General features: G+C 42.1%; 1 long non-coding RNA gene across 1 annotated transcript; it reads left to right on the forward strand.

The window, feature by feature from the left end:
* The first annotated feature begins 1,824 nt into the window (after positions 1-1,824).
* Positions 1,825-10,721, forward strand: LOC115656725. Its single transcript, XR_004001744.1, has 4 exons — positions 1,825-1,896; positions 3,922-4,016; positions 8,403-8,541; positions 10,336-10,721. It is a non-coding gene; the product is annotated as an uncharacterized LOC115656725 (long non-coding RNA).
* The last annotated feature ends 5,654 nt before the right edge of the window (positions 10,722-16,375 follow it).

Here is a 16,375-nt window from a genome sequence, read left to right on the forward strand (position 1 = left end):
GAAGGACCCGCCACCGAATTGCCGCCAAAGAATGAAACCGAAGTGCCACTGATCGTGTCTTTATCTTTTTTTTTTTTTGCTTCGCCACTTGGGGCATCAAAAAAGCTGGAGCCAGCCCCATGCAGAGAAGGGAGAAAACAGGGCCCTATGTGTCACACAGGAAGTTTTTAGTATTCTCAATCCCTCTACATCCCTTATTTAAGGGCTGTAAAATATGTTTACTGTAGTAGCCTCTGTGAGCATACTCAAAGCTGTAGTGGTTACAGTAGTGCCTTCACATCCCAACTACTTGTGCACCTGCACAATTTTGAAAAGCAAGTTGGGCATAATACAAGACCCTCACATGCAGAGACAGTCATTTGCAATACCCAGAGAAACCCTTCTGCATGCAAGAGACTGCTAAAAAGTTATCAGCCGCACCCTGAGGCACTTTTCTGAAAGAAGCAACAAGCACATCTGATGTCAGTCAGTCCCTCAGTACCTACTCAGGCAAAATAGCAGCTCTGCATAATTTCAGGAACCACTGCAGAATGTGACCCTTGATGATTAAGCAACTGAGTTTATAGCTAATGTTTTGATAGAATTATTTCTCTCTTCAATACTTCTAAGGATAACAAATTTGGGTTACAATAATTTTGCTTTTAATAGAATTGCACAGAAAAGGATGTGGTAAGCTGCTTTGAAAAAAAACATCTTTATTGCCTTCGTGAATTTGATAGGCATATTTATGTGCCAAAGAAAAGCATAAAAAGGAAAATGAAGTCAAAGCAAGGGTAATGCAGGTCTTCAAATGCAAACAATTAGCAAGATGAAGAATAGCCCTTAGGAAGAATGTGCAATAATATTATAATATTCATAGTGATGGAAATTGTTTTCTTTTAAGGAAGAGTGTGTTCAAGAATGTGACAAAGCCACCATAAACAAACTAAACCATAACTTTGTCCACACTCCCAATTAAACCCTGCTCCACCATCTGCGACTGGAATTATTCTACTCACCCATCACCCAGTTTCAGAATCGGGTTCTCATGCTGCCTTTTCCTCAGCCACACCTTGTAACTTTGGCAAATATATTAGTGTGAGCACATTACATGTAAGAATGTCCAAACATTGCCCTTGTATATGTAACTCACACACCTTCTGGGTGTGGTGTTCTGGCCCAGCTAGTGTCACCAAGAGCAATTAAGGAGTCTGCTCTACAACCTTAGCTAACAGCCAGGTGACTTGAGGCTCATGCACTAAGCTCTAGAGGTCCCCAGTTTGATTCCCCCCCCCCCCCGCCAACGACCGTGGTCTGTTGGTGTTATATGTGCATTTATTTCAATAGGATTTCCCAGGTATTTCAACAGGAACAGCATGCCAAAAAAGCATTTTGTCCCAATGTATTTAGTACAGTTATTACTAAGTACCATGCCATTTCCCATTTTAATAATTTCTTCCAAAGCAGAATATGTGGTGATATCATTTAGACTTCTTTCTTTCAACGTAAAGTGTAATTATCACTAAGGCTTAACAGTTGCTTTGCTTTAGTAACCATGGAAAAGGGGCTGAATTCTTCATTGCATTGCATTAGATTTGGTGCAGGTACAACACAAAAGCAAATATTTTTAAGATACCTAGCAGTAACAATTAATGAGCATAAACATGCAAACAGTAAGTATCGTGATGTGATGTACTAAGAATGTGTTCACTTAGTATTTATGTACATGCCATTTGACAAATTTCTCACTGTCATCCTGTGTAGGACCAGCAATGATTTACATTTGTGTGTAAAGAAAGCCTGTTTATTCCAATCACCCTATCCTTTTATTTCTACCCTTTTGTAGGGCTTCCTCTGAACACTAAAAAGGAGGATTTCAATGGAAATGAGAGTTTTGAACACAGCATCAAGGCAGAGGTACAGTGTGAACAGACTAAATACACAATATTAAGTCAGAGTTCAATTTAACAGCCTGATGCTAAAAACCCTCAAGCTTCATACTTCCCATTAATTTACCTTCACACCCTGTGAAGTTCGCTTTAGTTCTGCACAGGAGGTGACAAAATCCTCATCACACCTTCCAAGAGCATGACCGTGTCCTCCTCCACTTCCAGAAGCTCAATCCTGCTCACTGTCAAGTTAATAGGAATTTTGCCACTGAGTTTAATGGAAACAGATGCAGATCCCAGGATTGCAGACAGCTACCATGCTTACAGCAGCAGGAGGTAGCCTGTCAGTAAGCTATCACCCCACAAGTCTGTCCCATGGGAAGTAGATGGTCAGGGGATTAAGGGAAGGGTCCCCTGCATTCTGTAGCAGCAAGATCAGAGAAAGACTTCTCCAGTCCCACTGCTGCTCAACCATCCCTTTCACTCACTCTGGGACTGAGGTGCTCCAGAATGCACTGCTGAATTAGGAATCTTGCCAGAACAACTAAGCTAGTGCATACGGATACTCCTTGAGGTACGCTAGAAGGTTGGTTGAATCTGAGCAAGTTTCAGGTTCATAATGAAGATGAAAGTGATGAATTTTCATTTAGTGTAAGCACACTTGTGCAAACCTTTCATAGAAAAACCTGAAATAAGGTCTGACGTTACATCATAAAGCTTAATAGCTTATTGAAGGACCATTTCCAGCAGCATGAAATCATTCAGTGAAATGACGCTTGAATTCCTACTTCTTCAAGTGAAGACTATATCAAAGTAAAGACCAGGAAGTATTAGGGAGAATGAAAATTTCGTTTCTGAGTTTAGATTATAACTAATACTTTGGATGATTTAACCATCCTTGAAACGAGGACAGCTCAAAGCTATCTAATTTTTGTGTCTGGTTGAAATGTATTGTAAACCTATAGGGGTACAGCATGGAATTCCACTGATCAGTATGTCACTACAGAGATCAAACAAGGCTCATGGGAATATGATGCAGATAACAATGCAGCAAGTCAATATAATAAAGGACACTATTGTTCATAGTTCTCCAAATCAATAAGGAGCCTGGGCCAAGGAACCTAACAGACCCCACAGAACATTCAAGCCTTACCAGGGAGGAACCAAACAGAACACACACACACAGACACACACACACAAAATCTACTGGGAGGAGATTGGTCTTTGACTATTAGCAGCAAATGCCAAATGGCCTGTGATAGGATGTTAGATGGGGAGGGATCCGAGTTACTACAGAGAATTCTTTCCTGGGTGTCTGGCTGGTGAGTCTTGCCCACATGCTCAGGGTTTAACTGATTGCCATATTTGGGGTCGGGAAGGAATTTTCCTCCAGGGCAGATTGGCAGAGGCCCTGGGGGGGTTTCACCTTCTTCTGCAGGATGGGGCACGGGTCACTTGCTGGAAGATTCTCTGGACCTTGAAGTCTTTAAACCATGATTTCAGGACTTCAGTGGCTCAGACACAGGTTTGATACAGGAGTGGGTGGGTGAGATTCTGTAGCCTGCGTTGTGCAGGAGGTCAGACAAGATGATCATAATGCTCCCTTCTGACCTTAAAGTCTGATTCTATGAGATGACACTCTGTTCACAATGATTCACATAGGCAGAGTGTATGTCATGGGTGGAGTTTGGAAGAGTACCACTACCAGTCTGACCCCTGATTAAAACAAAAAAGTCTCAGTGGTTTCATGCATGTTTTTCCCCACTAGACTACCTCAAGTACTTCTAAATTAGAATTAAATATTTGAATAAGATATTAGAAATAATGCAGCTGATAGTATCAAGTTGATTGAATTTTCTGTAAAACTGGACAATCTAATTTCTGCCAAAAGCTATTTACTAAGTATTATGCATTTTGCTAGAATCAATTTTTCATTAGTAGTCACTCAACTGACACTTGGATCCCTGGACTACTTAATATAAGCATGAAAGAAATTCAGATGCCATTTTATGGGCTTGCCAGCATCTTAACTGGGTTGTTTGGGTTTCTACAGGTTTGGCTGAGCAGAACATACCACTCATTGAGATGCACAAAGAGCGTCAATCCTTCAGACTTTCCTGCAGCGATTTCCACAATAAAGGTTCAAATGTAAATGCTAACACGGCCTTAATTTTCCATAGTACAGACTCTGCCAACTGGATTGTCACCTGTCAGTACATTTATGGTTTGTCATTGTTAAGAGTAAGCCAGTAAAATTTGCCTAATTGTATAAACCTGTGAAGAGATTTAGGTCAGTAAAAATGGCACTGGTATCATAGTTTGAATCTAGTATTTAAATCTAGGAATTATTTTCCTTATTCTGGCATTTCCCTTTATATTAATCAGCAGTGAACTTAATAAAAAGACATAAAAAAATCAGCTACTCATGCCACAAAACCTACTCACTGTGAAAAACCAACCAGGGAAAATATAATTATGTATGACCAAAAAGAAAAATTGACCAGCTCACATGATTTCTAAATAATGTCTATCTCCCCCATACACTATTGGCTAAACGTTTCCCCTACTTGTCCCAATACACTTGCACAAAGAAAAACTCCTCAGGCTCCCTTGCCTTTTTGTTTTGTTTGTTTAAAGCAACCTAGAAAGGCCATGGAGTAGACAAGCAGAATGGTGACCTGATACTTCATTGAATGTCAGTTGTGAGTCAGGTGAATGCACCCAGCAATTCATTAGTCAAAGGGGATGTGGTTAAATGGATTGGAAGAGAGGCCATTCTTCTCCCCTCATCTCCACAAGGCTGCCACTGCTGATGCCTGGAAGTAAATGTGGGAAGCAAATGCTGCTTCTATTTGGACTGGCCATAAGCAGTGCTGAATGAGCTGCCACAGGCTCCTGCACTATGGATCAGGAAATTTTCACTTGGCTCTTACAGCTCTGCTTGTGATACCCCCCAGTTCATGTCTGTCAAAAAGTCATCAACTATGGCTATTTTTAACACTCCTTAATCTGCATACATGAGTCTTATGGGTTGGGGACAGGGAACATGGCTTCAGATTGTCATTAAAAAAAAAAATCCATAAAACGGACTATGAATGCCAGTAAGTTTTTTCCTAAAGCACCTCAGAGCCTTGTTAAAATAAGCACCATTTCAATATTCAGTATCATTACCGCAAAAGCAGCTCTAAAACTTTATAAGATATATTGCTAATGGGAAAATCTCAGATAGGGTGTATCTTATCTTCATTTCCTTTGGCTCTGTGCATTAGACTGGGAGAGACAATTTATTTTAACATTTTTGTTTTCAATGTGTTTTATTCAGTGTAGTGACTTTCCTTCCCTATGACTAAGGCTAAGATTTTATCGCAGATATGTTTAGTGAAAGTCAAGGACAGGTCACGGGCAATAAAGAAAAATTCACAGAAGCCCGTGACCTGTTCCTGACTTTTACTAAAAATACCCACGATAAAATCAGAAGGGGTTAGGTAGATGCTTCCCCCCTTTCAGCTGAGCCATGGAAATCCCCCTGCAACCAGTGGTGCCGGGGAGCTGCAGGGATCCCCCATGTTGCTAGTGGCAGCTAGGGAGCTGCAGGGTACCTCCTCACCTGCAGGGGCTGGGAGCTTGGGGGCAGCGCTGCCTGGGGTGGCAGGGTACTTCACAGGTCCCTGCCACTGCGGGAGGCTGCAGGATCCCCCAGCCACCAGGGCTCAAGTCACAGAGGTCCCTGGAAGTTACAGATTCCATGATTAAATTGTAGCCCTACCTATGACCCATTTCACTTGAAAAATAGTTTTCAAGGAGTGGAATTTGGTATTTTCCTACAAACACCCCTATATCAATCTATCCTACTTTCCTTGTGCACCTCATTGACTGCACTGGGAATGAGTCATGCAAGGAATGCAGATTCCTGCCCACAAATGAATCTACAGAGATTTCACCATCAATTTTTTCAGCTAATACATTTCACTTACTGCTATTTGTCCCAGACATGCAGGAAGAAACACAAGATGTGAGAGATGTAGTTTAATTGGACCACAACTTTATTAATTTAACTTGTCTGGGAATTATCCAGCAATAACCAACCCAATGCTGTCATCATTCCTTCCTCACTCATTTCCATCTATTTGGGGAGGGCTGCCATCAGCATCCCACCTCTCTGGCCTCTCTGTTGCTGGGATCCCACTGCCTTCCCCTCATATGAGGGTTAAGAGAGCTGAGGAAACACCATTGTCTTCTCCATATTATGAGGCCCAGACCCATTCCCAGCTTCTTTAGGGAGTGCCTTCCACTAAACACTCTTCCAATCCCAGTTTAGCAGGGAATCAGGCACACTTTGCAATGAATACCTGCTCTGGACCCTTGCCATGTGCTAAACTGCAGCAACTTGAACCTAACCTCCTATCTCACATCCTGGGAGCTGCTATGTGAAGGCAGAAAATGACCCTGATCAGCCCAATCTGGCGAGGAGGGAAAAATTCCCTCTCCATCCCCAGAAAGGTAACCAGTGCAGATCAAAAACGCAGTCCCAAGCTAACCCAATGGTGATCCAGAAGTGCGATAGGGCTCTGCCTGGCAGGACAGAGAATATATGCTCTCCTCTGGCCAGCATGAGACAATGGCTTATCTGAGCTCCTACAGCCATTCTCCTCCAGACCCAAAGGTGTGGGAGGAGCTCTTACCAGAGTCACTACCCCTTTCCTCCTGTTTGACCAGACAAAGTCAGCCTCCTCCCTCCTTTGAGGTTTCAAGAGTTGCGTTCTAAATCCAGTTAAAGCTGAACTTGGGACCAGTGCAAATTCCTGTTCTATTCAGTATCATTGTAATAAAGTCTTGTTGTTATGGGAACGAGACTGCACTAAACAGATTACCCCAACTTGAAGCAAACTGTCATTTAATTTACACTCTGGTGCTTTTATTCTCCCTGTTCTAAGCAATCCTTTTTATATATAAAAAAATGTTAACATTTCCAAGCTATTACACCATAATAAATTGCCAACTGAAAACTCAGCTAAAAGTTGCTTGTTTTGAGCATTTCTATGATTTTAAACTGAAGTTGCTTTTTTAAGAAGCATATTTTGGACTTCTAAAAAATGCCTTCCACCCAAAGATCTCAACCTAGTTGACAAACACCAGCCTATCGGCCCACAACATCTCTGTGAGGTATTAGACTACAAGTTCCTTTGGGCTGGAACTTTATCTTGTGTCTATAAAACACTGCTAGTGGCAGTTATATAAACATTGTATCGTGAAGTTATGGTTACAAGAAAACTGAGGGACAGAGCTTCTCGCAGAAAAAGTCACATAGTAGAGCCAAGAAAGTCCTTTCCCCACCTTAAATTCTGTGTTTTACTGTTATGAGATAGTATAGCAGTGTTCCTATGTTTCATTTAACAGGACACACCCTTACTACCAGTGGTCCATGCAAGTTCTTAAATTGGAGTATCCATTTATGTCCAGAGAAAGCCAACAACCGCCACCCCAAAACACCCTCTAAGTAGCCGAGTCTTTACTCTGAAAAGGGAGGAGTGCCGGAGACTTCAGAAAGTCCACTAGGGCTTTTGGTATTGCAGTTGATATTACATGGAAGACACTTGGCTACTATGTTGATAGGCAGTCATACAAAACCCTAAGATACATTACAGAATTTCTATCCTGTTCCCTGTTATGTTAATACATCTAATTGTTTCATAAGCGTGTGAACATTGCAACAGCTACAGTCTGTTGGAATTAATCACCAAGATTATTTATATTTGAGTGTTGAATGTACAAATACATATAACTCCAGTTAGCAAACCAAGAGCATGCCATCTAGTCTATCATTATGTTGTTAGTTGATGTGCTAAGCATATCCTCCCATTTGGCTTTCAATGAGCTACATCTATTAATATTGATGTGTAAAATCAGTGTATTACTGTGTTGTGGTTTTGGCTGTTTATTTTTTAGGTTCTCTTTATCTTACAATACCTAGTTCTTATACCATGCTTTTCCTCATATGGAACTCAAAGTGCTTTACAAAGGAGATCAGGATCATTATCCGCATTCGATGGCTGGGGAAACTGAGGCACAGAGGCAAGTAAGTGACTTAAAACACATCAAGCCACTGGTAAGCCAAGAAGAGAACCTAGTCTTCTGATCCCAGTCCAGTGTTCTAGTCAGTAATTGTTTTGCTATCATCAGTTTTTAATTGTATAGGATTTAGAGGACTCACAAGAGGCACCGAACAAATGGATTAAAATCAAACAAATATGTGACTGCTTCTCAAGTACATCAGCAGGGCTATACCCCTGGTCTTTTGAGAATGACTGAAAGGTGGTTGAGCTTGCTTATAAGCTGCAGCCAAAAAGAGATAAGTGGATGATTCATATTGAGAATGAAAGAGAGAAACCCATTGCTTGAAGATCCCAGTTTCTGTGTAGAAGGGAAAAATGAAAGTCTCAAACCATCTTAAAGAAGTTATATCCATATAAACAGGGTGACTGGTCACCCTGTCCAGAGAGAAGGTCTTCTCATGCTCCTTCTCATTTTCCACAGAGGTACTTGAAGGAAAGACTGGATATATTTACCCAGAGGTATCCTCTCATAAGGAAATGGTGGGCCTGTTACCTTCTCCAGAGGACAGGACAGAGGACACCAAAAGGAAGCTGTGTGTGAATGAGAGACACTGGTCCAGGTAGGAAGTTCCTCCTACCCTTTATTGTCCCCCTTCATGCTATTCCCCACTTCCTATCCAATTTGTAGCTGAGGAAGAGGGGGTAAGGTGGCACCTCAAGTCAGGACTGTAGCCCTCCTTATACTCTGCTGCTGTAAGTGCTGGAGTCCGGAGGAGCATGTCATAGGAAATGAAACAGATAGAGGGAAAGAAAAAAACTAAACACATGATGATTTCAGGTAAATGGCTTCTAAACCACATGTGGGACAATTGTGTCCAGGGATTTGATCCATATTACTCTTGCTATAGCTCACTTTAAGACACTGATTGTTACTTTGTCTCTGCCACCTCCTGTGCCCCTGCATATTAGAACTTTCCTCACAGAAGAGAGAACTTTTAGTCACCCTCAAGTCAGCACTCCTGGTAGGGAAATGGGAACCCTTAAAGGAAAACAGCCCAAGAACTTATGAGACCAAGTGAAGGAATCCTCACCCTTAACATGTTACTGCAGACCAATCAATCTGTGCAGACAGCTTCCTTAAGGCTGCTGGGGATGGCAATGAGTGGCAGACTCAACCGCTGCCTTGCAGCCACCCAAGCTCTGAGCGACATGGATTCATGTTTCTCCCTGATATGCCCACTACTAGCCTTCCACCAATCTGGAGGCAGCTGCGGCACACAACCTGCAGACGTTTGCATGCATGTAGATGGATACTCAGCTACCCAATCTGCACAGCACATGCCACCAGTTGCACATTCAAAAGAGGCCTTGCGGCTGGCTGAAAATTCAGCCATCGATGGTCACTATACACCGCTGAATTGTATTCCCGGTCCATCTGGCATTTACACTGTAGTGTATGAGTTGGGAATGATTGTACTTCCTTCCCATACTGCAGGAACACTACATAGCAATATTGACTGACTTTCTTTAGCTATCTTCTCTCTTTAGAAAGTAGCCATGACTTCCATTTCCACCTTAAATGATTATTTTGTTTCCAATCTGCATTTTATACAGGACAAAGGCTGGACCAATACCCGTCTGTTCCATCCTCCCACCCCCATCATTTGCTACTGACTAAGTTAGACTGCATTTCCTCATCCATTTAATATAACCAAATTAATATCAATATTGTACTCCAAGTCACTCTAATCTAATTAGTGTCAATATTTTATCATTTTTTATATGAGGTTCTCACAGGGGCGGCTCTAGACATTTCACCGCCACAAGCAGGGCGGCATGCCGCGGGAGGCGTTCTGCCGGTCCACCGGAGCCACCTGCCGCCCTCCTGGTGACCAGCAGAGTGCTCCCTGCGGCATGCTGCCCCAAGCTCGTGCTTGGCGTGCTGGGGTCTGGAGCCACCCCTGGGTTCTCAGCAGCAGCTCTGAAAAAGAAAATAGCATTCTCTTCTATTTTGGGAATCCACACTGAATATTAATAAAGACTGACATCTGGCAAACTGAGTATTAGTCCTTGTGTTACTACTGCACACGCTTTGTATACATAAGATGCATTCTGAGGGCCTGGAGGCAGTCAACCATCCTTGGAAGCTTTGGCAAGTTTCCTTGGAAAGAGCAATGGCAACACAACACTTCAGATACTGTTGCTAAATAAATAAAAACCTTGCTCTATCCAACAGAATGTAATGGAAGCTTAGTGAACAATGTGATCCCTCTTCCTCTCCCCTATTAAGAGTACATTGTGGGGTGTATTATGTTCCCCCTGGGGAGCTCTTGGTATTTCTTCTGAACCCCTGAAGATATGTCTCCCCCACTCATAACTCTCACTTTCTGTCTCCCTGCTTGTGGCTCTCTTAGGAATAAACAGGACTCCCTTCATAGGCAGTCGGTGCCAATGCTTATCCAGCAGTAGAGTGATGTTGACACTGGTTCCTGAAAGCACATCACACCGGCGTTTGGCTCCCTGTCCTGGATCTCCTCTGAGTACAAAGTTAGATGCAAGGTTTTGACACCTGATCCATACCTGGGAAGTCACTTCTGCAAGTGATTAAACTAACTGTCAACCCCACCACAATGCAAATTCATTTCAGTGTACCTTTCCTACCACCACCCACTGAAAGAGCATGGATGGAAACAGACTTACCCTTTTAGAATCTATGGAGTGCTCAGACACATAGGAGCTGACTCTGTGGGTGCTCTGGGGCTGGAGCACACATGGAAAAAAAATATAGTGGGTACTCAGCACCCATCAGCAGCCCCGCAGATCAGCTCGTCCCCCTCCCCACAGCACCTCCCACCTGCTTCAATCAGCTATTCAGCAGTGTGCAGGAGGCTCAGAGAGGGAGGGGAAGGAGCAGAGGCAGGAAGAGGTAGGGGTTTGGGGGAAGGGGTGAGGTGAGGCTTGGAGTGGAACAGGGGCAGCAAGAGGTAGGACAGGGATTGGGACTTGGGGGAAGGAGTGGAGTTGGGGCGGGACCTGGGGCAGAGCAAGAGTTGAGCACCCCCCAGGAACAGAGGAAGTCGGCACCTACATTCAGACACTATGGTGATCGCCATGCCTGACTAGAATAGAACACAGAGAAGTGCAAGGCACTCTTACTTCTTCCATTGTATAGCGTTGATTCTGTTTGCACATAACTCCCAAGCCCCTGCTAGCTCAGGTGATATATACTGTAGGAGGAATGGGGTGGGAGAAATCTACAGCAACAGGAAAATAAATTGGAAGGTGTCTCCACTCAGAGCAGCAGCAGGAGGAAAGGAGCAATGGATACATCTTAATCCAAAGGTTATTTTACTCATTGGATAGTTATTACTTTGAAAAATTAATGTAATTTAAAATCAGGCACTAGTGCATCTACATAGTTGTTTGTTTATACATTCCCTGGATTGCTGGCCAATGAGATTTCAAAGATATGTTTAACTTTTAGTTTATTGTTCCTTTAAAGTCACAGAGAATAAATAGAACTAAACTACCACCAATCTGGCAACATTTTATTCTTCTTTTGCCCTGATCCTTTATCATCTCTATCTTCTGGTACCATTTCAACCCTGAATCACATAATAAATTCTTGAGACCCAGAAAAATACCAAGATGTGCCACATAATCTGACTAGAATATATTTTAAAATTGTCTATAGTTTCTTTTCAGATCTAATAGAATATAGACTTGTGAAAGAAAGGCTGAAAAACAAAAGGGGATGTTACCAGTGACTGAGGAAGATATTAATTAGATTGGCTTTCAGATGTCTTCTGGGAGGTACATAACCTTTCCTCTGACTCAGACAGTACTTAAAGAAAAGCAGAACATTCTATTCTCTCAGAGAGAGTAGGGAATGTGAAATTACTGAGGGCTTCCTTCAATGCCAAAGTAGAATTGATCCCACTAGTCCCAATTCTACTCCATTACATTTGTGCAGCCTCACTGACACAATATTTGTCCACCCCAAACATTCATGAGTCAGGTGGCAAACATCATGAGATTGGCTTTAAAAGCCTACATTTAGGATTTTTATTGTCTGTGTTTTTATAAGTATCAGAACTTACAAAAAGATCTAATTACATTCTAAAGTAACTTGTAAAGAACACTATTCAAAGTTTGTATGACACAATCAGCCATAGAAATCACCTAGCAAGCATATAGGACATAATTGCTTTTTCATAATAGGCCCAATTCTGCAGTACCATTGGAACCTGCTCTCACTGAAGCCAATGGCAAAACTCACTTTGCCTTTAATTGGGAAGGCTCAAGTTCATAATGTCATAGGACTTCAGGTTGCACAAAGAACACAAAATCAGGCCAATGTTCTAGTTAGATTTGCACAGATATTGTAGGAGTGGAAATCTTGAACTATGTTGACCATTTCTAAACGGAATTTGATTTACTGTATTTCAACACAGTTCACTTTTTGCTAACATTTTCCAAGCAAATTTTTGTTTGCATGAATATTTACAGAAAACAGAAGTCAACAAATATTTGTAAGAATTCACCTTGCAGCCATCTCGAGGCGTTTTTTCTAAACATTAGTTCATCGATCCAGGAATAGAAACAATACAATGTGACTTCTCCAGTTGGATTCTGAGCTAAATGTGACCAAATCGCACAACACAAATGTTGACTATCAAATAGTCGTGGGAAGAGTCAGTGCAAACAGTTCACAAGCAGTTGATAGTCTGAAACTTGTTCCCACTAAGCATTTTACCTTTATGAATTTCTTCACAAGGCAAAATAGTTTGACAATCTATTTGCAAATACATTGTGAACCAAAAAGAGGCCTAAATTAACTGGCTTACTTATTAGCTGTGAATTGCTTGGCCACCTGTCATGCTAGTAAATTGCACATACCAATAATACAATCCAACTGAAGAATCAAGGAGGAAAAGTTTTATTAAATGTATATGCTAGCTGGTGCACAGACAATCCCTGAAGAGTGAATGAAGTAATTTAAGGAAGGTTCCTACAGGTGTTGATTTTATTTGTTTTGATCATGACCATCATCAGGTTCAACCTAAAGAATATCATTCCTGATTCTGTAAATGTAATTCTATTACTGTAGCCTGGAAGGTCTGTTCAGCAATAAACTCTGCTGCCTATACCACCACCCCAATTCAGTTGAGGAATACAGAAAAAAATAGTAACTTGCACAAAACAAAGTTACATGCAAACAATCGTTGGAGGTTCTGTAGAACAGTTAGCATCACACCTATGTTTGTCCCAGTAATTATGCAAACAACAAATTCAACATAAAGAATGCCATTCTGGGTTACTCAGAATGTAATTCCATCTTTATTTCAGACCCAACAGCAATCAATATCAGCATCTCTCTTCAGGCAATATTCTTTTGGGGGTAGGGCTTGCAGAGGACATACATGGTGAGAATGGTAGTATTACTGGCCTCAAAAGTTCAATGAGTCACCAACCAGTCAACCAAGATTGCATTGCACCCCCAAAAAAACTTGAGAATTTTAGAAAGATTAATTGTTTTTTCATCTGTCTTCAAATTCTTCCCCTGTCCAGCCCCCAGCATGTGTTGCCAATTTATTGTGAGAAAATAGGTTTTGGCTGCCATACTGCCCCATCAATTAATTTTCTGCCCCACTCCACTCCACACCAACTCTTCAGTCTCAGAATCAAATCAATTAATTGTGTGAACCCCACATCTGCCTCAGGCCCAACCCTGGGGTTACTATCTCTGAGATACATATACACACACACACACACACACACACACACACACACACACACACACGGACACCTGGGATGATCCTGAACCCACAAAACTGGACAGCTGTGTCTAAAAAGGCATATGCTGGGAATCCTGGGAAACCCTGGACAGGTGGCAACCACAACTCAACTCTGCCCACCCAGCCATACCTCTGCACCCTCTGCCCTCAACAAAACTTCTGCTGTTCCTGCACCTGTGAAGGTTCTTCACCCTTTCTTGGCTTAGGGGCTGGAGAGAGGGCTGTGCCAGGAGATCTTCACCCCAAGCATGGGTCCTCTTCTACCCCTTTCCAAATCTGGTGTGGCAGCACACAGAGGAAGAGCCGATCACAGGTGGTGAAGGAGGGAGGGGCAGAACTGCCCAAAACTGTTGAGCTTTTTCCCACCCCCTTTTCCACCCTCCTCCCACTCCCAACAACATCTTAGCTTCTCAGGGAGATGTTCCTGCTTCCTACAATTCCTGCCACCTGCAGGTCAGTCTGCGGGAACTTTCTCCCTATGTAGCCAGAAAATTGCAGGAAGGCTGAAACTTCTTGCATCCGGGTGACACTGGTTCCAGAAGGGTTTAAAAACCCATTACGCAGAAGGGTTGGCACAAGTGGAATGCAGAATTTTAAACTAAATCCATAAGGATTGCACACTGGCTGGTTTGAAAGCTCGACAGATAAAATGAATCTGTCGAGATTAGGAAAAAAGGCATAGGGGCAATTTTGGAGTGGTTGGCTTGTTTGTATGGTGTGTCTGGCTGAATTGCAATGTCAGATAGGGCCACTATTGACAATACAACATGCTTGTGTTTGGTTTCTTCCTCTCCCCCCCACAAAGCCTCTAGCAGGAAAGTTGAGAAGAAAGTCACTTGTTATGTTCGGGTCATGTAGTAAAGATGCTGTAGATTAGTGAGTGGTTTCAGAAGCCAGAGACTGGAAAAAAGCTCCAATCATTAGTCTTTTTATGACTTTTTAGTCAGGACTTTTTACTATCCACAAATCAACTGACAACACTAGATAATAACCCAGAGGCTGCCCCTGCTTCTGGCAGGGACAAGACACGCCCCTGCCCTGAATTCCCCTTTGACCCAGCTTCTCCTTCCTTCACTCTGCCATTGGCAACGGTATGACTGGTGAGGACTTGTTAATCCTTAACAGATTGGGCTTCTCTGACAAAGTAAAGGGGCTGCAAATATTTGTCGTTCATTCCAGTCCTTGCAATTGTGCCTTCGAAGTTATGTTCCTCGGTATTGTTTTCCTCAATGTGAAGAACACACCTATCTGCTTTATTGACCATGTTGCACTGAGTACTCCCATGACACTCAAACTACCAAAATCCTGTCCCAGCACTCACAGGGTTCAATACAAAGCTTGAGCTGGACTCCCTGAGAGCAGTCTCTTCCTGATTGTTCCAAAGGCCTTAGTCTACATTACAGAGGATTGTACCTGCACCATTATCCTCTGGCCAAACTGGAGGGTCTAGATTTAGGTGAGCTGTATTATCAACCACAAGCATTTAAAAGTCATGAATCCATCCCTTCAAAATCATGAGACTGGCTAAGAAAAAAAAAGTTATGAGATTTTAAAAATAATTCAGAGTTCCTTTTATTTGCCTTCTAACATTTGAGACTTGAGAGTTCATGTTTTCCAGCTTTACTCCACAATTACAAGGGCTAGAAACTTGTTTTTTAAAATGAAAGCTGAGATCACCTGACTCCAAAAGTGGGGCTTTAAGAAAGTCACCCAACATTGGGGTTAAGATTATGAGAGTTGACAACACTAGCTGAGTGTCAGGAAGACCAGAGATCTTGTAACGAGAGATGTGAGTTGATCAAGGGATCAGTGAGAAGTTTTGGGGCAGGTATGGGCAGAATTTAGATACGCTATGGAAATAAAACCAGCAGGATCCAGTGATGAGATATGTGAGGAGAGGACGATGATACATGAGGGAGGAGAGAAGAATGGAAGATGACATCAAGGTTGTGAGCCTGTACAGGAAGGTTAACGCAGCTGTCCACAGTAATGACATTCAAATTAAAGTTGTATTTCATATTCATAACCACAAACAGGAACTACTTAGCTTCTCCAGATGGATACTAAGCTATCAAATACATTAAAAAGCATAACTCTAGGATAATAACTCTATATCTGAAACCTAATTGCGGTGGCAGGTATAACTACTATTTTTACTTCAGATCTGAGAGGGAGCAGTTTATGGCTGCATCCAGGACAAGGTCAGTGACCTATTTCCAGGGTCAGTGAATTTACTTATTATTCTTAGGTGTAAACTACAGAAGCAAAGACATTTATGTTTCTCCAAAGGAAGATTTGAATAGTACGTTATTGGGGCAGAGTGCATGGGGAGAAAGATGGGCAAAGGAGTTTATTTTTTACCAAGCAAAATTAAGAGTGAAATATAATGGGTTAATATATATGTCCTATGATCCTGAGGATCCAAACACATACAGCAAGTAACCAGCAAAATGGATCTTGAGTTGCTTGCCAACAAGGCTGAGGCACCCACATATTAATTAGAATGTCCAGGACTTAGTTAATTATGTGTTTTGTTCCTTTAGTGAGTAATGATATAGTAAGCAGTAAGTTCCAGGAAGAACTGGAAGTGCTAATAAATAAATACAACTATGACATTGTCGGCATCACTGAAACTTGGTGGGATAATACATATGAT

The sequence above is a fragment of the Gopherus evgoodei genome, chromosome 8 (genome assembly GCF_007399415.2).
Source record: "Gopherus evgoodei ecotype Sinaloan lineage chromosome 8, rGopEvg1_v1.p, whole genome shotgun sequence".
NCBI classification, from domain to species: domain Eukaryota; kingdom Metazoa; phylum Chordata; order Testudines; family Testudinidae; genus Gopherus; species Gopherus evgoodei.